The following is a 24,432-nucleotide window of genomic DNA, read 5'->3' on the forward strand; positions in this document are numbered from 1 at the left end:
AGTGAAAACATTGCATCCAACTGGCAAGGAATGCTGCTCAATATGTCCTCCATGAACATATGCAAAGCCTACGTGACCATCAGACAGAGGTGCATGACACACGACTTGTGGGCTAGAGCCCATAACTGCGCCTTGTGGATGGCTCCCTGGAGGCGCCGCTAAGCAACAACAGTACTGGGGCAGCAATACGAAATGCAGAAGTCGTCTGCATTCAGAGAAGGTGAGACGGAAGGCCCGACAGCTGCTGCTAGACCGTTAAAGGCCACTAAAAATAGACACTCAATACAGAGCCCTGAGGGACTTCATTCCCCTGGAAATTGCATGGAACTATGGGAGTCACCATCTTGGACACAGAAAGTGCGGAGCACAGGAAGTTTTGGATAAAAATCGGGAGTGGTCCCTGGAGACCCTACACATACAATGTGGCAAGGATATAATGTCACCAAGTCGTGTCGTATGCTTTACGTAAGACAAAAAAGACGGCAATCAGGTGTTGCCGCCTGGAAAAGGTTGTTCGGATGCCAGACTCGATGGAGACAAGATTATAAGTCGTAGAGCGACCCTGGCGGAAGCCGCCCTGACATGGAACCAGCAAGCGACGTTACTCCAGGACTCGATCCAACCGCCGACATACCATACGTTTCAGCAGATTACAAAGAACGTTAGTGAGGTTGATGGGCCGATACTATCCATATCATGCGGGTTTTTACCAGGTCTGAGCGCCAGAATGATGGTGCTTTCCCGTCATTGCGATGGAAAGACACCATCGCACCAGATCCGGTTGAACATGACGAGATATCGCTTGTAGTCAGATGAGAGATGTTTAATCATCTGGCTGTGGATGCGATCAAGCCCAGGAGCTGCGTCAGGGCAATGGGCAAGGGCACTGAGGAGCTCCCACTCAGTAAATGGGGCGTTACAGGATTCACTGCAGCGTGTAAGGAATGAGAGGATGTGAGGACGTTCCCTTCCAGCCGCCGTTTGAGTGTGCGGGGGGGGGGGGGGGGGCAATAGCGTTTGCGTCGGTACATAACTCGCCATTTATGGTAACACCGGGGACAACTGTTGAGGCCTGGTACGCGAATAGACGTTTGACCTTTGCCACACTCGGGAAGGTGACGTGTGGCACCCAATGGTGGAGACGTATCTGTCCCATAACTCCTTCTTCCGTAGTTTGATAAGGTAGCGATCACGGACACGGAGCAGTTTAAGGGCTATGAGGTGCTCCAGGAAAGGGTGCCGCTTATGCAGCTGTAGAGCACGCCGACGCTCCTTAATTGCTTCAGCGACTTCCGGCTACCACCAAGGGACTGCCTTACGCCTCGGGCACCCTAAAGAGCGAGGGATCGCGTTTTCTGTCGCAGGAACAGTCGTGCTAGTCGCCTGCTCAACCATCACATGTGTAAGTTGGCTGTTTAGGTTTTTTTTATTGGTAATGCCACTTAGCGCTCTGTATGAAAATCACTGGATGTGCTGTGTGCAGTCTGTGGCTGGTTTGCATTGTTGTTTGCTATTGTAGTGTTGGGCAGCTGGATGTGAACAGCGCGTAGCGTTGCGCAGCTGGAGGTGAGCCGCCAGCAGTGGTAGATGTGAGGAGAGAGATGGCGGAGTTTTGAGAGCGGATGATCTGGACGCGTGTCATCAGAGACAGTAAATTTGTAAGACTGGATGTCATGAACTGATATACAGGGTGTTACAAAAAGGTACGGACAAACTTTCAGGCAACATTCCTCACACACAAATAAAGAAAAGATGTTATGTGGACATGTGTCCGGAAACGCTTAATTTCCATGTTAGAGCTCCTTTTATTAGTTCTCTTCAAATCACATTAATCATGGAATGGAAACGCACAGCAACAGAACGTATCAGCGTGACTTCAAACACTTTGTTACAGGAAATGTTCAAAATGTCCTCCGTTAGCGAGGATACATGTATCCACCCTCCGTCGCATGGAATCCCTGATGCGCTGATTCAGCCCTGGAGAATGGCGTATCGTATCACAGCCGTCCACAATACGAGCACGAAGAGTCTGTACATTTGGTACCGGGGTTGCGTAGACAAGAGCTTTCAAATGCCCCCATAAATGAAAGTCAAGAGTGTTGAGATCAGGAGAGCGTGGAGGCCATGGAATTGGTCCGCCTCTACCAATCCATGCAGGGATGTAGATGGTTTAAAAAAATTAAAAAAATAAGTCATTTTGTCCACAGCCATTGGTGACTACAGCAGGTCCCACAGAACCAAGATAAACGTACCCCATAGCTTAATCCTGCTCTTGTTATCCAGGGCATGCATGTTTAGAGCAGTCGTGCGCTTAAATGACGGTATATCGGAACAAAGTCATCGACCTGATGTAACATGGCCGGTCGCTGTGGCCGAGCGGTTCTAGGGGCTTCAGTCCAGAACCGCACTGCTGTTGTGGTCGGAGGTTCTAATCCTGCCTCGGGCATGGATGTGTGTGATGTCCTTAGGTTAGTTAGCTTTAGGTAGTTCTAAGTCTAGGGGACTGATGACTTCAGATGTTAAGTACCATAGTGCTTAGAGCCATTTGAACCATTTTCTTCTATGTAACATGCGGCCAGGTTGCACGTTTTCATTGACCCACGGTCCAGTCTCGGTGAACTCCTGACCATTCAAGTCATAACTGACGATGTCATTGGGTCTCGACTGGAACATGTGGGGGACGTGTGCTGCGGAGCCCAACAGTCAACAATGGGCGCTGAACGATGACCTTCGAGACACTTGTGCTTCCACTAACAGTGTACTCTGTCATATAGTTCACAGACTGTCGCCCTCTATCCTACTTACAGAGCAGGCAAGCCTCCAGTCTCCAGGTTCTGTGATGAGACGTGAAAGCCAACAAAAGTCTTGTCACCATCTCATGGTTTCAACGTCACTAGATGGCATTCAATCTCGCGTGGTCAGAGATCATGTTTTGCTTCGTGAGCGTAGGTATGAGTGTCGGTACAATTACAGAAGTTTCAGTCTCTCAATGAAGCAGCCGAAGCTCCAGTCTAGGCTTTGAGTATTACTCCGTATACGTTTTCAAACATTACATACGAGAGGCTAGAGGCTATTGTGCGATTAGAATAATCAGTGGTACGCATCCAGACGGGCTCTGCTGCTATGAAATAATGTCTTTCGAACGTAAACCAAATTGAACAACTTATGGAGATGATTAATTAGATTACTCTGCCGACCGTGTTTAGGGAAAGAGCAATGTGCGCTCAAGCAACGGCCATGTTGTGTCTAGCGTTGAGAAATTACTGCTAGAGGCGGCCGATGTGGATTCTGGAAGGAGTGTTGAGGACTGTGCACATCGATGCTGGCAGAAAGACGGCTAGGGTTTTCTAAATAAAATAAGCGTCTTCATTCGTGCAATTCGTGCAATATTGCATAACAACAGTACATACCGTACACACTGCAGTATAATGTCTGTACTGGGTTTATTGTGTCTTTCTTTTACTGGTTTTACATCACTCCTCGCAGACGCTTTAGAAGTTATGTAGTACGTTGTTTTGTTCATGAGAAAGAGCTTCACAAACTGAGCAAGTCAATAACACTCTGGTCCGCAGATGCCGCTTAAGTAAGCAGTTACTCAGATGGCATTGATTGAGAGAGTTGTTGGATGTCCTCCTGAGGAATGCTGTGTCAAATTTTGTCCAAGTGGTGCATTAGATCGACAAAATCCCGTGTTGGTTACAGTGACCTGCCCTTAACGCTCCAATCGTTCTCCATTGGCGAGAGATCCAGAGGCCTTACTGGCAAAGGTACGTTTTGGCAAGTACAAAAACGATCAATAGAAACTCTCGTTGTGTGTAGGCGGGCATTACCTTATAAGGCCAGGATGGATTGTCAAGAAGGGCAAAGAAGCAGGGCGTAGAATATCGTGGACGTACCGCTATGCTGTAAAGGTGCCGCGGATGACAACCAAAGTAGTCCCGCTATTAAAAGAAATGACATCCTACACATCAACCCTGGTTGTCGGGCCGTGTGGTGGGAGCCAGTCAGGTTGGTTTTCCCACTGCTTGTCTTCGTGCCTGCAAAACCCTAACTTGGCTAGGGAGGTCGCCGCGTCTGTCCCCAATTGAGAACGTTTGGAGCGCTACGGGCAGGGCCCTCCAAACAACTCGAGACTCTGGCAGTCAACCGCGCCAATTGGACAGAATTTGGTACGATGTCCCTCATATGGATGTCGAACAGTTATGTCAATAAGCCGAGTAACTGCTTGAGTAAGGGCCAGAAGTGATCCTACGTGTTGCTGACTTGCTCAATTTGTGAAGCTTTCTCTCTTGAAGAAATCATCCAATTTTTCTGAAATTGTAACCATTTGTTTGTTTGTACATGTACATCACATCTAGCGACTTCCAGCCGATTTGGATAATGCCGCCGTAGTGCGTCTATTTCTTTTATTCTTTCCCTTAGAGGGTATGATTATTACGAATAGAGCGATCATTGCTGAAACAGCGAGTGTAACAGGCACAATCGTCGGCCCCTTCAATGATCACTCAACAGACTTCACACCAATTTGATATTTCATAGGAATGCTTTGTAAAATTGAATATAGCTTTTTTATTTATTTATTCGATGACTTTAATGTATGTAGACGTGTAAAGAAAAAAGCGTTTAAGCTGCAGTAATACTTTTCACTCTTATTTTGTGTAACCTCTGTGTCCGTTTGAAACTTTGGCCTGGAAGAAACATGTAAAACGTTTTGAGGGCGAGAGTGACAGTTTACGGGTGAGTTGTTAGTGGCACAATTCGTAAGTGTTCGGATGCACGGGTACGAAGGCAGAATAAATTTGTGGAAAATTTGTTGGTTTATCTGAGAAAAAAAATGGCTCTGAGCACTATGGGACTTAACTTCTGACGTCATCAGTCCCCTAGAACTTGGAACTACTTAAACCTAACTAACCTAAGGACATCACACACATCCATGCCCGAGGCAGGATTCGAAGCTGCGACCGTAGTGGTCGCGCGGTTCCAGACTGTAGCGCCTAGAACCGCTCGGCCACACCGGCCGGCTATCTAAGAAAAAACAGGTTTGGTAGCTGTGGAAGAAGGAGAAGACTGGAAGAGCTCAGGGACCATGTATCGCGATGGACAGCGTTGTAATTTACATTGAGAGCAATGAGAGACGATAGGGACTCAGAAGCTCCTGAAAAATGATTGTTTCACTCTGGTCGTAGTAATTGACTAAGATTTCGAGAAGAGGAATCAATTCCAAAGATCAATGCAGAACAGGAAACCATAAGGAGGACCGAGCGAGGTGGCGCAGTGGTTAGCACACTGGACTCGCATTCGGGAGGACGACGGTTCAATCCCGTCTCCAGCCATCCTGATTTAGGTTTTCCGTGATTTCCCTAAATCGTTTCAGGCAAATGCTGGGATGGTTCCTTTCAAAGGGCACGGCCGATTTCCTTCCCCATCCTTCCCTAACCCGAGCTAGCGCTCCGTCTCTAATGACCTCGTTGTCGACGGGACGTTAAACAACACTAACCTAACCATAAGCAGTGAAGACAAGAGTAAATGGGAAGAATCACAAGCGAAAAGATTTATTTCAAGATCGTCGTAGAAGGCGCCAGGACCTAGAACAGAAAGCAATCACTTCAAGAGAACGTAATTATGCGAGCTGCAAACCGAATTATTCGTGTTCGTTAAATGGAAAAGAGAGATTGGATTTTACAGATCGGTATTGTTATATGCACTGAACTGCTAATTACATTAAAAGGTGTGAGTAAACTGTGTGAGGACCCAAGCTGCTGATATTTCAAGCTGAAGTTAATGAAAAGACGGTCTGATATTTAAAACAAAGTCACACAGACATCATTATTGAAAGTGCAAAATCCGTGTCTGCTTAATATACTAAATCGACATATCCCATCCCACATCCTATTTGGAAACAGTTCAAAGTTTTCCACAGTGTGCATTCCATCTCAGAGTATGTGTCGGAACAGTAAAGGAAATTTTATTGGAATTTTCGTAATTGATTTTCTAATTGACAACATAGGGCTAGACGATGCCATTTTGCTGTGGTCAGCAGTATTCAAGATACAGCAGCATTGCTTTTGCAGCAAAGAACTTCCTCAGCTGCAATGTATCTCCATCTGAGCCATATTTGTGATTTAGTGATTAGCGCTACTAAATGAAAGTGAACAAAGTCAAGGTAGCTGTGTTAGCACTTCCGTAAGAAAACAATTAAAATTATTATACAGCGTATGTTACATTAACAGTAATAGAACTCTCTCTCGCAATTAGAATTTGGGATTATACACTATAATTAGAACTGCATGGCTCGGAGCTGGGAACTTCGTCTTTCCTACAGAAAATTTTCGTTTGCGTAGTCCGGTAATCAGACAAAGACTTTTTATTACTAGTTTCTGGATTTGGACTTCATATCAAGATGTAATGAATAGGCTGATGTGAGAGCAGATTTTTAAAAGAATTTTATTTTGCGTTTTAGTGACATTTCTTGGTAGCCATGTTGTAATTAGGCAAAATACGAAATACGAGCATCTCTGACCAGCACTTTCAGACAGCTGGAGGTCGATATCCAAACAGTGTAGAGATCAAAATTCCCAGCAGATTAAGACTGTGTGCCGGACCGAGACTCAAACTCAGGACCTTTGCCTTTTGCGGGCAAGTGCCGTCTGAGCTACCCAAGCGTGACCCACGCCCCTTCCTCACAGCTTTACTTCGGCCAGTACCTCGTCTCCTAAATTCCAAACGTCGTAGAAGCTCTCCTGCGGTGCTGGAGGACTAGCACTCCTGGAAGAAAGGATCGCAGGAGAGCTTCTGTTAGGCTTGGAAGGTAGGAGACGAGGCACTGGCGAAAGTAAAATTGTGAGAACGGGGCGTGATTTGTGCTTGCTTAGCTCAGACGTTAGAACACTCGCCTGTGAAAGGCAAAGGTCCCGAGTTCGAGACTCGGTCCGGCACACAGTTTCAATCTGCCAGGATGTTTCATATTAGCGCATACTCCACTGCAGTGTGAAAATTTCAATCTGAGTGTAGAGATTTTTTTGTGAAATTTGATAAAGGTTACATTCGTGTGGCATCATCTTGCCTTTAAATTCAAACGGACAAGCTGTTGTCGTTCACTGCACTAAGTGTCTTCCTGTAACACGATAACTTACGGCTGGTTAGGCTTCGCACACTGAAATACGACCGATATTTACAGTAGTGAACATTTTGCTATTATGTTCGACCTGAGTATCTTACGTTGCGCCGAATGGCTAATACGTGTGAGTAGATCATTTATGCACACTTGCCTTTTGCGTGATATTGCATTCCACATATCCACTAACCACAGCAAACAGTTACCTTCTCAGTAACCAACAATATAATACACCTCCTGATTTACATACATTTTAACTATGTATTTGTATGTACTGTTTTATGCGAGTGTGACTGAATGCCTGAATGTGTTGCGTTGCTCATCTCAATCAAGTATGATAGGAAAGTTGGTCACAAGACGATTTGAAGGTCTTTTCTCTCCAGATTTGAAGCGTTCTATGTTAAACCGAATCTGACAAAGAAGAGTGATGCTACACGTTAAACTTGGTCAGGAAGGTGTCGTTGCAACGAAGTTGAGCACTGAGATATTATGTAATTTTGACGTCATAGTGAAGTCTTGCTGCTGGATCGTTGTAGACAGCGTGGGATAAGAGTATTTGGTTCGTTCATAGTTACCAGTTACAGTACAACACGTTATGGTTTATCTCTGCGATTTCATAATTAAAATTTTGAAAAACTGTGCTAACACAATAACGGTAGTAGCAGGACTAGCCTGAGTTATTCAGATGAGCCACAGGGTGAAGTTAGTGCTAGCATTTCTAATACATATTACTGTCTACGTTGAGGAAAATCGAAATTTTTGTCAGGAAATGTTCTCAGACTTGGACCTCTTCTTTTTAGTAACCACCAGGCTATCGAAATTGCTTCTTGGTTACTCTATTTGTCAACATCTATTGCCGTTATTCCGTACACGAGGAAAATTTATATGCAGAGTATCTTCCATTACTGGAATAGAATCGCTGAAAAGGTGCAAGGGCAAGGACCTTGCTCGATTTTACTCCATCACGGGTTGCTATCAATTAAACATGAAATAAATATTTACATGAGACTAGATGTTCATCAGCCTGAGTAACACTGAGATTTTGAGGTTGGAGGCGGGAAAGAAGCGTGCTTATTTAACAGACAGTTAGGTCGAATGCTCGCGAAGAGCTAGAGATACGTGTTCGAGTTCTGGGCTTGAAAAAAAGAATATTTCACTCGTCACTCAGGTTAGATGCTAACGCGCTCACTGCATTATTACTCTTATGTAAATTTTGGATTTATCGTTTCTTTTGTAACAAATAAGACTTAATTTCTCCAAATAGTCTGATGACCATAGCAGGAATTTAAGGCAGAAATTTTTCACGGCTTCTGCCCAGTTTCAGACAGTACGGAGGAAGGACAATATCTTCTGTAAGAATTCTTGCCAGATTACGTGTCATGAGGACTGGTATGTGACCCTGGATCGCTTACTAGTAGCATGAACTGCAGCTTAAACGATAAATTTAAAACTGTAAATCCTAGCCCTTTCTTAATACTTTGTGAATTAAATCCATTAAATGTGGAGGGAGGTGTGAATGATTCTGATTAAATCTCTTTTGGAACGGTTCACTTCTTTATTGTTATCGACGGTTGTACATATTATTTCACCTTCCTGTTACAGACAGGACGTGTTTAAGACAAGGTCAGTAAGTTGGATTTACTTGGGAGAAACTAATGGATGCAACGTGACAACCGAAACTGAAATGCCCGCTTCTGTAACTTCAACACGGTTTTATATAAGAAGGTAGGCTTCCGCGGCCGGTGTCATAGTGATTAAAATTGTTCTGGGTATTATTCCGCGTCATTGCTAAAAATTAACAACAATAATTGACTAAAACTGACGTTTCGGCCGAATTGCAACAGCCTTCCTCAGGGCACGACGGGTTTTACATGGGGATAGGTGCTTCTATTTATTACAGACTATCGATGTCTGACGTCACTGTTGTAAAACATTTAATTGGCCCTCGTAAAAGACTCGAAAATTGACCCTGACAGAGCCAAGAGACTAATCACCAAGGTGCATTTTCCTCTTAGAATCTACGGAGTACCAAAGCTCCATAAGGAGGGTTATCCGCTGAGGCCCATAGTGAACGGAATAGATTCACCTACGTATTATGTTGCGAAACACCTGACACCTAAGTTACGCCGTCATGTGGGACAAACAGACTCCTACGTGAAAGACTCTTCCCACTTCATACAACTGATTAGGGAACAGCGAATAAAGCCTTCAGACATTATGGTCAGTTTTGACATCAAGTCTCTCTTTGCTAACGTTTCTATTGAGGAGACTATGCGCATTCTACAGGATCTGATCCCACCAGATATCTGCGATCTGGTGCGCTTATTCCTGTCATCTACGTAATTCACCTGGCGGGGAAAATATTACCAATAATTAGATGGAGTGGCAATGGGTTCCCCGCTCTCCCCTGTAGCTGCGGACATCTTCATGGAAGCCTTTGAGCAAACGTCCCTAGCTTCTGCTCCGTTACGTCCCAGTTGTTGGCTACGATATGTGGACGACACATTCGTTATTTGGCCTCACGGTGAAGCGGAATTAGGAAACTTCTTCCAGCACTTAAACAGCCTGCACAAAAACATAAAGTTCACACATGAGACTGAAAACAATGGTACCTTGCCATTTCTGGATGTGGGAATATACAGAGCTGCCGAAGGTAAACTGGGACTCAAAGTGTACCGGAAACCAACGCACACTAATCGGTACCTTCACGCGGAGAGCCACCACCACTCAGCTGAAAAATATTCTGTTCTGCATAACTGCCCGAGACTATCGGATAAGCGATGTAAATAACATCAAAGAAGAATTAAAGGAGCTACAACACACAGGTTTCGTTCCAACGGCTATGATGACAACATCTTAAGAAAGGTGTCTAAAACCAAAGGGAGCAGAACACGAGAAGAAGGCAAAGAAAAGAAGCTTCCACTGGTACACTTACCATATGTAAAAAGCGTCAGTGGACGGCTAGGCAAGGTACTCCGCCGACGAGGTTCCAGACCGATTTTTCGAAGCAGTGACAGGATCCCTGAAGTTATAAGTTCCACAAAGGATGTAGTCAACAATCTTAACACTGCAGGTGTTTACGAACTACGGCGTGAGTGCGGAGCTGCCTACATAGGAGAAACAGGGAGACCTGTCAGCTTACGAGTAGCAGAACATGAACGCTATGTACTATTACAACATAATAAATCGGTGATAGCGGAACACCACAGTGATTGTGGACAACCAATCTGGTTCCAGGAAGCCCGAGTACTGGCGAAAGAATCGTGGATGCGAGAACGCAAAATACGGGAGGCGATCGAAATTATTAAGCAGCCTGACGTCATCAACAGAGAAGATGGCTACAAACTCCCGGCGTCCTGGCTGCCGGCCATCCCAATCCAACGAGCCGCGAGCGGTCGCGGGGCAGAAGCTACACGGGACACGGACGTATCTGCACAAACAGCTGTAGACCAACTGTCAGTGCTCTTCCACACACACCAGGAGGAAAACTTGCCGACCAGACACCGAACGCTGATTGGCGGACAGCTACCAATCGTTGACGACATGGATATCCACGAATAGCCTTTTTCCTTCCATCTTCGCTTACGTCATGACTAGCCAATCATATTAGAGGGCCAATTAAAAGTTTTACAACAGTGACGTCAGACATCGATAGTCTGTAATAAATAGAAGCACCTATCCCCATGCAAAACCCGTCGTGCCCTGAGGAAGGCCGTTGCAATTCGGCCGAAACGTCGGTTTTAGTTAATTATTGTTGTTAGTTTTTAGCAATGACGCGGCGTAATACCGAGAAGAAGTTTAATCACTTCAACACGGTTGCTTGAGTAAAATTTACTCATTATCGTCTCTAGGATGTCAGTTCATTGAGGATGGTTCGGTTCAGAGAGAACCGCACTGTCACTTTCTCTGGGAATATGCTTACTAAAACAAGGTGCTAGCTAAAATCGGCGACTCTCAGCAGTAAAGCATGATCGATATTTATAGTTGATTGGCTGTGACTGGGAAGGGAATAAGAGTATTTCGAGAGGAGAGGAGAATACTTGGGGTACTGTGCAGAGAACAATATCTATCGCATTTAACACCGTGTTTCGTAGGTATGTTGTTTGTTTTTCTGATCTACTGCATTTCACATTACACATAACAAACGAAAACTGGTATACGAATGTGTAACGCAATTGTAGTCATGGACCTGTAGAACTTTAACGACAATGTTGCGCTCATATCCTGATTACTATCATGCTATGCAGAAGATAATTGCTATGCATACTGAATGCAAAAGGAATAGTAGATACACTATTAAACTTTGGAATGAACAGTAGCAGTACTCTATATATTTGCATATGTAACGCTGTGTCCCAGTTTCATTATCCTCTCTATTTCAGAACGAACAAATGTTACCGATTTTGTGTTATCACTAACGAGCTCGTATTTTGAAACACGTATTGGGGAAATCATGACTGAAATGCGTTGTGTAATCATTAACTATGTTCTGCTTAACACTGTGGGGGATTTGGTGTCGCCTACAGTGCCTTGTCTATTACACATGTTAGGTTGTGATCAAATTTTCGCAATAATGCTGAGAAAAGTCGGTCAATCTGCTTGTAGTGTGCTCTTTAGTAATTTTATAACTGTGCTGCTCCGATGAGTACCCACTGTGTTCAATAAGACAAACATCTGATTTTTCCAGGCTCTTTAAACTCTACATGTATAAAATGTAGGCCTGCGTAGAGTAGTATACGATTTAAATCTTTTAAAGTATTTGACACTGGAAATATTTCATTGCACCAAACATCAAGAGTAGAACAGGACAGAAGTGTGTGGAAATTCCTCGTCAGATGAAGGAACAGATTACTGTGATATCTGTTCAGGCGCTCACAGATGCTGGCAATGTAGCGATTTGTAGAGCGAAAAGTTATAAAAGCAGAAAAGTGTACAGTAACTAATATAAACTATGGACCAGATTTAGTGTAGCAATTATAAACCACAAAAAGTACAGCTTGACATTAGACAAAGTACTTCAAAGCAGAAAAAAAGGAAAAGAAATTTCTTTCCATTTCCTTTCGCGAATGGAATGTGACGAGAGTATGATTATGTAGCAGTGTCAACTACTATCAGATTTTTACCTTCGCAGGCGCAAAGGAAACTGCATGTTGCTGTGCCGCAGCCGGGTTGAATCAACAAAGGGGATATTTTGATTAGCTACCACCTCTGCTGTCGGAATGCCTGTATTGTTCGATTATACCAAACCGCTTTTTAAGTATCACGCTGGTTATCCACAGAGTCGACAGAAATAGAGATACATACTGGATGCACCTGCCTGGCTAAATTCCGTTTGAAAAACGGTCGCCATCTCTCAAAATCTCATGTGACGTATAACGCGCCCCCCTTCGATGTCTCTATTGCTTAACATATATATCAACACAGATTTACATGTTGTTACCCTAGTGTTATGTATACCCTTCCTCAGACGACAGTTGTGGGGCTTCACCATATAGTATCAATCACCAGTCAGCATAGCGAAGGAAGGCTTAAGAAGACGTAGAAATCACTGGCTAGTGAAACATGTAGAAAGTGGTTGAAAGGAAAGGTCCATGACTTTTACTGAAAGTAATTTCCCGAAAACAAAAAAATGGCTCTGAGCACTATGGGACTTAACTGCTGTGGTCATCAGTCCCCTAGAACTTAGAACTACTTAAACCTAACTAACCTAAGGACATCACACACATCCATACCCGAGGCAGGATTCGAACCTGCGACCGTAGCGCTCACGCGGTTCCAGACTGTAGCGTCTAAACCGCACGGCCACTCGGGCCGGCTTCCCGAAAACAAATCCAATGTTAAAAAAAAGGCAACGCTTTGTATTTGTAAGAATGGGTTCCAACATATATGATTTGTAAGCAAAAGGAAAAAGCTACACATAAGTAAAGCACGTTTCACCTGTGGGTAAAATCTACGAAAAAACTAATTACTTGAACAATAGTAGTAGTGATTAGCCTAAACCATGTTTTGTAGTTGCTGTTGCCACCTTTTATCTTAGTTGTTTGTTTATTTCGATTCTAGAAGATTAATTTGTTTTGAATGGATGGCATCCGATCTACAACAACATGATTGCTTCGGAGTAAGTGGCCAAAAACTAATGAAAACTATTTCAAATATTTGCTGTATTCATTTTTTTGTAAAATTGTTATGGTTTTGTCAATATTATTCTCTTCATTTGTGTGTTTCTCAGATGCAACTAAAATAATGGGAACAGTACAAGTGGAATTTTGTCAAAGGCACTCATAAAGAGCATTGTTTCTCTTCATCATTACTATATATGTGGAATGTTCGTGTGACAGCTTTCAGATATAATGTTTACTATTCCCCATAATTATTAGCAGCTGTTTTGGTACTTTACTATGATTTCAGACCAGATTATGAACGTATTCCTCCAATTATTGTTGCTGCGTTGCACTTGAATACTCTTTGTACAGTGTGACTATAATTAAAAGTGCCACGTGGCACCACAGTGGCATATTGCATAATTATACATTTAAAGGGATATTCTAGTGAACTGAATGGTCATAATGGTTCTTGTGTGTGTGAGAGTACATGTATGGAATGTTTGAGCTAACATTCATATGAATGTGAGTTTGAGTGAGCGGTTTTAATTTTAGGTCTATGAATAAGCTGCAATGTGTCGATCCTGCATCGTGAATGTTGCGTAGAGACACTAATCAGTATAATATCGCTGTCCTAGATAAAGTCTGCTGACCGGTGTTTGAATAAGGGGAGTCGCATTGATGTATTCCCAGTATGCTCATGACGACTGCACTGTCTAACAGATATTCTATTGGGACTTGTCGCCTCAGTCCGATAGCCGTTTAATTAATATCCTGTACCGCAGCGAGATCAATACTTACATCTGTCTGTGCCACGTCGCTTCTAGAAAACAGACGTGATAAGAAACGAAGACGTTTCATGTAAGGCCGAACGTATTATGAAGCGAGTTTAGATCGTAACTCCTGTTGTTAACATTAAACAGCCGTCATGGTTCACATACACTTGAAACAACTTTTCATCTTGCTGAAAGCATAAAATAAAAATTATTATGAAACCACTAGAAAAATCAAGAGTATTTACGGAAAAATTTATATCATTTCGGCCGCTTACCAAGTTGTCTGTGTTGCTTTCTTTAAGTGAGCCAAACTAACAGCGAGTTTTGCATACCTTGATGACTAATTAACACAATAAAACCTTATTGCGATAACGTGGATGCTGTGAACCTGCAAAATTTTCTTTTAACTGTCGGCAGTTCTTTTTAACAAAAAAAAAAAAAAAAAATCTGAAATATTTCCGCTGTGTCGAGTTAAGTGATCGTTGAATAAAACAGCAGCCTTTCAAACGAGTCATCAGAAAAGAATAAAATGTATCCACATCGACACTATTTTGACGCAACTGGCACCTGAAAGTCTATGATTTCCGAAGTTTATGTAAGCTTAAAAAGATTTTTTTTAACCAAGACACAAAGTGATATAGCCATTTAGTGTGGTGGTGGTGGTAAGTTGCTATGGGACCAAACTGCTGAGGTCATCACTCCCTATGCTTACACTCTACTTAATCTACCTTACTAACTTGCACTAGAGACAACAACACATACACCTATGCCCGAGGGAGGACTCAAACCTCCGACGAGGGAAGCCACGCGAACCGTGGCAAGGCACCCATAGACCGCGCGGCTACACATGCGGCATTTGATGTGGTAATCAGGTATTAGCCTCCACTTTCTTTTAAAGTGACAGAGAAATTAAATGGTACAGACTTGTAGGCACTTTGGTTACACAGTCTGAAAGAGATACACGTTCGTTTCTCATCGGTTCTATAAACAAAGAACGGTAGGGAGCGAAACACCTTATACGCTCTGCTACACTTTCCACCCGCAATAAGGAGAGTCCTTGAGTAGATCGAGAAAGGCAAGAAAGTGGCAGAGCGCAGTTCAGGGAGAATGTCGAAGATATTATACTCAAGGAAAATCCGAGAGCCTCCTAAAGTATTAGAGAGAAACAACACAAAATAATCATTAATAATTGCAATAGTCTTGATCACAGTACAGTCCAATAATAACTAGATATCCAGCTTTGGTTGACCAACCACCATTTTTAGATACAGAAAACAAACAGAAACATTGTCTTTCAATTTAGTGTGACACATAAGCAGCTTCGTGTGTGACTAAGAGACTTAAGACAAAAATTTTAAGATACGTTAAAACATTGAAAACTATACAATAAATTCTCGAACTTTCACAGTAATTTGCACCTGACACATTAAACACAAAAAATTTGTTACTATGAAAACCACTGATGTCTCATCTAAAAGTATGATACATTATGTTAAGTGATACAACATGAACATCAGTCCATTATTTATCAACGTTTGTGGAGATGTTCATCACATAACCATGGCAACTTTCATTCGATTTGGAACTGATGTCCATCATCAACATCAGTTTTGCATCGCATCAGAATACACTCTTGTATTTGTTACGGCATAGAAGCTGTCGGAGAAACTGGGGTCCTCTATCAGCTCGGTGCCGGCAGCATTTGCTATTTGGATAAACTGTTGTCTGTGACATGGTGTCAACGGTGAACAGCCATGGCAACTCGGGATGTAATCACAGCTCACATTAATCTGTCATCGGAGGTTCGTGATGAGGTACTGTAACCTCTGTCAGAATTTCAGCTGTAATCAGCGGTATATTTGTCAGAACCAGTCGACCCATCTCACAATCATCTCATGATGGAACCCATCAGCAAGAACTCATATCTACTCTTACTGCCACACTGCTGCCCAGAGTGCATGTCGACCATGCGTTCTGCAATCTCTCCACTACTTCCAGGTGTCTGTATGACACACTTCCCCTAATGATTTTAAAAATTCTGATGGAATGTTATCTATCCCTTCTGTCCTATTTGATCTTAAGTCCTCCAAAGCTCTTTTAAATTTTGATTCTAATACTGGGTCCCTTATCTCTTCTAAATCGACTCCTGTTTCTTCTTCTAGCACGTCAAACAAATCTTCCCCCTCATAGAGGCTTTCAGTGTGTTCTTTCCACCTATCCGCTCTCTCCTCTGCGTTTAACAGTGGAATTCCCGTTGCACTCTTAATGTTATCAACCTTGCTTTTAATGTCACCGGAGGTTGTTTTCACTTTCCGGTATGCTGAGTCAGTCCTTCCGATAAACATTTCTTTTTCAATGTCTTCACATTTTTCCTGCAGCCATTTCGTCTTAGCTTCCCTGCACTTCCTATTTATTTCACTCCTCAGCGACTTGTATTTCTCTATTCCAGATTTTCCCAGAACATTTTTGTACTTCCTTCTTAGATCGATCAATTGAATTATTTCTTCTGTACCCATAGTTTCTTCGCAGTTACCTTCTTTGTACCTATGTTTCTCTTCCCAACTTTTGTGATGGGCCTTTTTAGATATGTCCATTCCTCTGGAGCTTATGGACAATAATTCTGGCATTTTTTGATGCGCGATACCCGCTATTTGAGACAGCAAATGTTCCGAAGCAGTATAATAAATGATAGTCAAAATGTTCAGATTTGCCACTGTTAGACAGATACCTTTGCCCTTGAGGGACTAATATTCTACTTTGAGTTTGGTGGCCGTTATTGATGTTCCGGGAGCAATATAAGTTCGCTGAATTGTGGATAAGTTCCCAATTTCTTGTAGCTTGAATGTATATAGACACTGTTTGTGCGGACCAATGTAGGAACGTCACTCTCACATTAAGTGGAGTTGATCTGTTCCCCATTTCTAGTCGTTCATCCTTGTGTTAGAATCTGTTGATTTTGTCTGTTGTAGTTGAGTCCATTCGTGTGCCCGTGTCACCTCCCCAGTTAACGGGCGAGAGCTTAGAGCAGGCATCCGCTGCCCTGATCGGCCACGAGTCCGGCGCCGCTCTCTCAGCGACCGACCGACCTGGGCGCCCGACGTACCGGTGTTGGAAAAGGCTGAGCCATCTCACGTCGGTCTGCTGACGGTTCGAGGCCGAAGCTATACAACAGCAACAATTTTATTGTATGTATCTTACTTTCTTAAAAACATCTGATGGGTGTTAACATTTGAGTTCGGAGCTCATTTCACACCGACATGTTCGTATTCAATTAATCCTTTGTTGCGCGCCGTGGCGCGCTTTTATTGTAAATATCTTGTGATCTGAATGCTATCAGTTAAAGACTTAGTGACTGTGGTGATGCATGTTTCTTAATTATAGTTGTTAGTTGGAAGGTTATTAGCAGTGTTTGGTAAGCCCCAAGCACTCATTTTTCTAAAATTGTAAATATTATTCAAATTGTTTTGAAAAGATAATTTGTTATTGGCAGATGGTTTAGTAAGTACCCAGTGTATGTTTTTCTAACACGGCAAATTCCGTTTAAATGGTTTTGAAAAGAGAAATTGCTATTGAGAGAGACTTTAGTATGGGCTAGGCGCATATTTTCTTGACTTGAAAATTTATTGAAAGTCGTATGAACAGCTGCTTTACTGAGTATTGTGACGTATTTTTCTTGCATACAAATTTTTTGCTGTGTAAACGGTATTCTATTGGAGTATTTGGTACTATAACACCACAACTCTGTGGATGATCATACATTTTCTACGTATTTCACGAAATTTGTTTTATTGGTTGTGCTGAATATTATTCTTGTAAATACGTTGTCCAGTTAAAATTTCTATTTGTTATTTAGGGAAGAGAATACACATGAATGTCAACATTTTGTAAGTAGACACGCTGGCCTAGACAGGGAAAAAGCTATTGTCAAATAGTGTAATAAACTGTAAATGTGCACCAAAAGAGTAGCAGTTCCGGGTCGCGAAGAGACGATTGGTGTCGTTGGCTGTGTGTATTCACGAGCGTGGCTATGCAAAAGTGCGGAGACTAAAAAGCCTGTTTCCGAAATGCGGAGCAGTGACAACTGAAATGGTTTTTTGGCGGATGTTTAATATGGGCGAGCAGGGTCTAGTGAAGCAGGGGAACCAACCCGTCAGCTTTGGCCAATGACGTCAGAATTGGCCAGAGAGTATTTATTACACAAATACAAGAGCTGACAAGACTGTTCAGAAACAAAGGAATACGAGAAACGAAAAATATAGTTGACATATATCAAGGTAAGTAGTATTTTCACGTTAAGGATACCGCGGGTTTGTATTGTATTGTTATGTAAAAAATGAAGGGGGGAAAATGGATGGAAATATTGGCAGCATAGAATACTTCACGTCACATATATATGGGCTGTATCTCGAACATCGTTCGAACTGTATTGGTTAACTGCAGTACGGCATACAAGTTTAGCGTACATCGATTTCTTCGTTAGTATTAATATCCTGTTGTTCAGTTGAACTATATAGGTCAACTGAAGCACGGGATACAAATTTTACGTGTTGTTTCTTTCGCCTCCGCTACCACTAATAGTCTGTTCTCACGTAGATACTAGTACTACCGTTGGCAGATAGAGCTACGTACATAATATTTGTATCCCATACTTCCGTTGACCTATATATATGTACGCTGCTAACGAATATGTGGAAATAGACGTACGTTACATTTGCCACCTGTACCTCAGTTGAACTACGCGAAGAGGCAATAAGACGACACATATACAGTTTGTATCCCGTACTTCACTATAGGGTACAGTATTTTTTTTTTTCGCCTTCGATGCTAATGTTGTTGTTGTTGTCGTTCTGGTCTTCAGTCCTGAGACTGTTTTGATGCAGCTCTCCATGCTACTCTATCCTGTGCAAGCTTCTTCATCTCCCAGTACCTACTGCAGCGTACATCCTTCTGAATCTGCTTAGTGTATTCATCTCTTGGTCTCCCTCTACGATTTTTACCCTCCACGCTGGCCTCCAGTACTAAATTGGTGATGCCTTGATGCGTCAGAACATGTCCTACCAACCGACCCCTTCATCTAGTCAAGTTGTGCCACAAACACCTCTTCTCCCCAATTCTACTCAATACCTCCTCATTAGTTATATGATCTACCCATCTAATCTTCAGCATTGTTCTGTAGCACCACATTTCGAAAGCTTCTATTCTCTCCTTGTCTAAACTTTATCGTCCAAGTTTCACTTCCATACATGGGTACACTCCATACAACTACTTTCAGAAACGACTTCCTAACACTTAAATCAATACTCGATGTTAACAAATTCCTCTTCTTCAGAAACGCTTTCCTTACCATTGCCAGTCTACATTTTATATCCTCTCTACTTCGACCATCATCAGTTATTTTGCTCCCCAAGTAGCAAAACTCCTTTACTACTTTAAGTGCCTCATTTCCTAATCTAATTCCCTCAGCATCACCCGGCTTAATTCGACTGCTCCCATTATCCTTGTTTTGCTTTTACTGATGTTCATCTCATATCCTCCTTTCCAGACACTGTCCATTCCGTTCAACTGCTCTTCCAAGTCCTTTGCTGTTTCTAACTGAATTACAATGTCATCGGCGAACCTCAAAGTTTTTATTTCTTCTCCATTGATTTTAATACCTACTCCGAACTTTTATTTTGTTTCCTTTACTGCTTGCTCAATATGCAGATTGAATAGCATCGGGGAGAGGCTACAACCCTGTCTCACTCCCTTCCCAACCACTGCTTCCCTTTCATGTCCCTCGACTCTTATAACTGCCATATGGTTTCTGTACAAATTGTAAATAGCCTTTCGCTCCCTGTATTTTACCCCTGCCACATTCAGAATTTGAAAGAGAGTATTCCAGTCAACATTGTCGAAAGCTTTCTCTAAGTCTACAAATGCTAGAAATCTAGGTTTGCCTTTCCTTAATCTAGCTTCTAAGATAAGTCGTAGGGTAGTATTGCCTCACGTGTTCCAATATTTCTACGGAATCCAAACTGATCTTCCCCGATGTCAGCTTCTACCAGTTTTTCCATTCGTCTGTAAAGAATTCCCGTTAGTATTTTGCAGCTGCGACTTATTAAACTGATAGTTCGGTAATTTTCACATCTGTCAACACCTGCTTTCTTTGGGATTGGAATTATTATATTCTTCTTGAAGTCTGAGGGTATTTCGCCTGTCTCATACATCTTGCTCACCACATGGTAGCGTTTTGTCAGGACTGGCTCTCCCAAGGCTGTCAGTAGTTCTAATGGAATGTTGTCTACTCCCGGGGCCTTGTTTCGACTTAGGTCTTTCAGTTCTCTGTCAAACTCTTCACGCAGTATCATATCTCCCATTTCATCTTCATCTACATTCTCTTCCATTTCCATGATATTGTCCTCGAGAACATCGCCTCTGTATAGACCCTCTATATACTCCTTCCACCTTTCTGCTTTCCCTTCTTTGCTTAGAACTGGGTTTCCATCGGAGCTCTTGATATTCATGCAAGTGGTTCTCTTTTCTCCAAAGGTCTCGTTAATTTTCTATCTTACCCCTCGTGAGATAAGCCTCTACATCCGTACATTTGTCCTCTAGCCATCTCTGCTTAGCCATTTTGCACTTCCTGTCGATCTCATTTTTGAGACGTTTGTATTCCTTTTTGCCTGTTTCCCGTACTGCATTTTTGTATTTTCTCCTTTCATCAATTAAATTCAGTATCTCTTCTGTTACCCAAGGATTTCTACTAGCCCTCGTCTTTTTACCAACTTGATCCTCTGGTGCCTTCACTATTTCATTCCTCAAAGCTACCCATTCTTCTTCTAATTTCTTTCCCCCATTCCTGTTAATTGTTCCCTTATGCTCTCCCTGAAACTCTGTACAACCTCTGGTTCTTTCAGTTTATCCAGGTTCCATCTCCTTAAATTCCCACCTTTTTTGCAGTTTCTTTAGTTTTAATCTACAGTTCATAACCAATATATTGTGGTCAGAGTCCACATCTGCCCCTGGAAATGTCTTACAATATAAAACCTAGTTCCTAAATCTCTGTCTTACCATTATATAATCTATCCGAAACCTTTTAGTAACTCCAGGGTTCTTCCATGTATACAACCTTCTTTCATGATTCTTCAACCAAGTGTTAGCTATGATTAGGTGCAAAGTTCTACCAGGCAGCTTCCTCTTTCATTTCTTAGCCCCAATCCATATTCACCTACTACGTTTCCTTCTCTTCCTTTTTCTACTGTCGAATTCCAGTCACACATATTAAATTTTCGTCTCCCTAATGCTAATACTATCGACAGAAAGTTATAGTTTTTATCACAGCAGTGACAATAGTATCCCATTCTATAGTGGAGCTATATATCTATACACAACATTTGTATCATGCTCTTCAGTTGACATATATAGGTAAACCTCATCAATGTTACATGTGTCGTTCTTTTCGAATAGTAGTGTCAGTGTAAAGGTCAACTGAAGGACAGGATACAAATTTTAGTTGTGTCGGGAGTTTCGCCTTTAACATTGCTAGTACTGATTCGAGAAAATCGTACTGACACTAGTGCTGGGAAACGAGAGAAGAACGATAGCTGCGAAATTTCTCTTACGTACAGGAGTACACGAAAATATACGTAATGGTGTAATACAACAATGAAATACGTCAAAATAGTCAAATGCAGTGAAACAAAAAAATAGAAAAATGAACTTACCACACGGGAACTTCTCAAAAGAACCGATGCTCGCCTATCAAGACATCAACAAAAATCACATACCCACGTACGCAACAAACAATACATTACGAAAACACACCGCACACACACACGCGCACACACACACGCGCACACACACACACACACACACACACACACACACACATACAAGCACAGACACACACATTCACCCCTACCCCCCGACCTTCCATCCTAATGTGAAATTAGCTAACAATTTCGGACGGTACATTTACCCATGTATGACAAAACATTTAAACGGGCAGTATGTTTGGGGAATACTACGCCTCCATGAATATTCGTCCAAGTGACTTTGAAATGTGGAAATCAGTCGTTTCCGCTTCCCTACAAGAGATTTCACAGCTGACCAGTAACCCTCTATGCTATTTGTGCAAGCACCTGTGGATAATGATCTGAACTCAATGTTGTGATTAACTACGAGATGCTGATAACCCCTTTCACGTAAATCCCTATATGAAGAACAACCATCTGAAATTACAATGGAACCCTCTGCAACGTGATCTTCAATGAACCTGACCAAAACTTCATTCATTCGATTGGGTACTATTTAAAACACTACAGGTTGTATCCACTCCTTCACTAGGCCTCTCTTTCAAAATCGCATTCATTTATTTTAATGTGCAATGATAGCACTTATCCAGAACACAGAACTGTTTTATTATCTGTGGCTGAAAGTGAAGACGTTATTATCTATGAGTAATGTATGGCGTAGTGGTCGAAGCCGACGGGTTGTATCCCCTGCTTCACTAGACCCGGCAAGCTATTTGTGTGGCATATATTGCTTACAGTACAAATGCAGCAAGAGTAATTTACATAACACCAAGACTACGGTGGGCCTTGTTATTGGCTATGGTGTGGCAATATGATCAACTTGTGCCCTATTTTACCACTAAAAGAAGCCGCTCGACAAACCAACGGCATCATGAAGTGAAGTAAGATCCAGAGTTTTTGTAACTGGAATTGTAATAGACTGACCAGCGTAGTTGGATTTTTTTGTTTAAATGACATTGTTTTCGTGCATATTGTCACGTAAATAATTTTCCTAAGTCATTGTCTAAGTAGTATCCATCCTATCCCTTTGTACGAACCAAGATAATCAGAAAATGAACTGAAAATGAAGTGAATATTAATTTATTCGATTATCAAAACGTAATTTTTCCAACTTTTGGACAATTAGGTACCGTAATAATGAAATCTTTTGCTGTAGTATGAATAATGTCAGAAATAGAATGATGCAAAAGCTAGTATTAATTCATTTGCTAAAAATATAGTAACTTTCATTAAAAAAAATGGCACTAAAACTTTACCTGACTTGGACACTGAGTTTCACTGTCAAAGCACAGTTTCTTATGTATAGCTTGTGGCATAATTTATAACTTTTATAACAAAGAAATATTATAGTAACTGCTTGGTAAATGTCAGTCCTTACCAAGGAGTAAAGTCAAACAATCTTTCTGCTTGCTACAATTACGACAGTTAGTATTACGGTGAGTAGTGTAACAAAAGATTTCTCTCCGCAACCATTGAACAATCTTACTTTAATTGATCTCTGAAAATTAATGTAATATGTTGTATGTGTTTACTGTTTGATTATTATCTTACTACTGGGACATGTGTGGTGTGAAGTATTTGAAATTGTGCGTTAGTTACTGTTCCTATGCTATGACGCCAATAGCTGTTCTTAGGTAAGAGTGCTTACGAGTATAAAATTCAGTTTCAATTTAATCATTCTCGTTCCGGTGAGAAACTGGCGACCGTTGGTTCTTTTCATTACTGATATACTTTTCCAAATTTTCCACGAACTACAGGTCATTAAAAACTAGTTTCAACCGAACTTTCTTTCTAATCGTCATTGTTGAAATAGTGAGTCATGGCGATTCGGTTATAACTTCATCTACTTCTCTCGGTTTTGCATTATTCTTAGCAGTAGATGGTTTTTGCCCACTTATTAGGGATTTAGGTACACGGTCATATAGAAAAGCATAATTAGCTGGAGAGATCGGAGGGATATAGTACAGGAAGAAATTTGCTTAATTGTGTCCATGCACTCACTGGTGAAACTCATACAAATAAATTCCCATCATGCTGATGAATGTGAATGATGTTGTCGTTGCTGAGCTACCCCCTCTCACTCCACAGCCTCGTGTGCTGACCCTTGTGACCTGTCCCTATGATTATTTCTGTCATCATTAAAACGTCTACGAAGTTTTCTGTGAGGGTTACGCTTTTACGCAATTCGAAAATCGCTGCTTCAGCTGCACGTGTCTTTCTCGAAGTAAGAAATTGTTATCTTTGGCGTCCGCTTCATATTATCCAGAGCAATAATTGACCAATAACCGTGTTACTTCATGTGTAAAGTATAGTGAACTGAAAATTTAATTAAAACCGGCAGACAGCGCTTTATGCGCTAAGCTTCTTCTTTGCCGTCTTAGCGCATTCAGTTGTCTATATGTGATTTTTGGAATTTGGAGTTTAATAACTGGACATCGGCTGACGTCTGTGAAGATTTATTTACGTCGAACTGACAAATTGTCAGCTGCTACGTTTTCTCGAGAGAGACACCTCTTTCCTACTCGGTGCTATGCTCTCGCATTCGTGTGCATTATATTAATTTCGTATGCAATAACTGGACGCTCTGGGAGGCACTAGAATCAACGACGACAGCATATCCCAGATTATTAACAAGTGAGGAACGCAAA

This window comes from Schistocerca americana, chromosome 4, assembly GCF_021461395.2.
Source record: "Schistocerca americana isolate TAMUIC-IGC-003095 chromosome 4, iqSchAmer2.1, whole genome shotgun sequence".
In the NCBI taxonomy this organism is placed as follows: domain Eukaryota; kingdom Metazoa; phylum Arthropoda; class Insecta; order Orthoptera; family Acrididae; genus Schistocerca; species Schistocerca americana.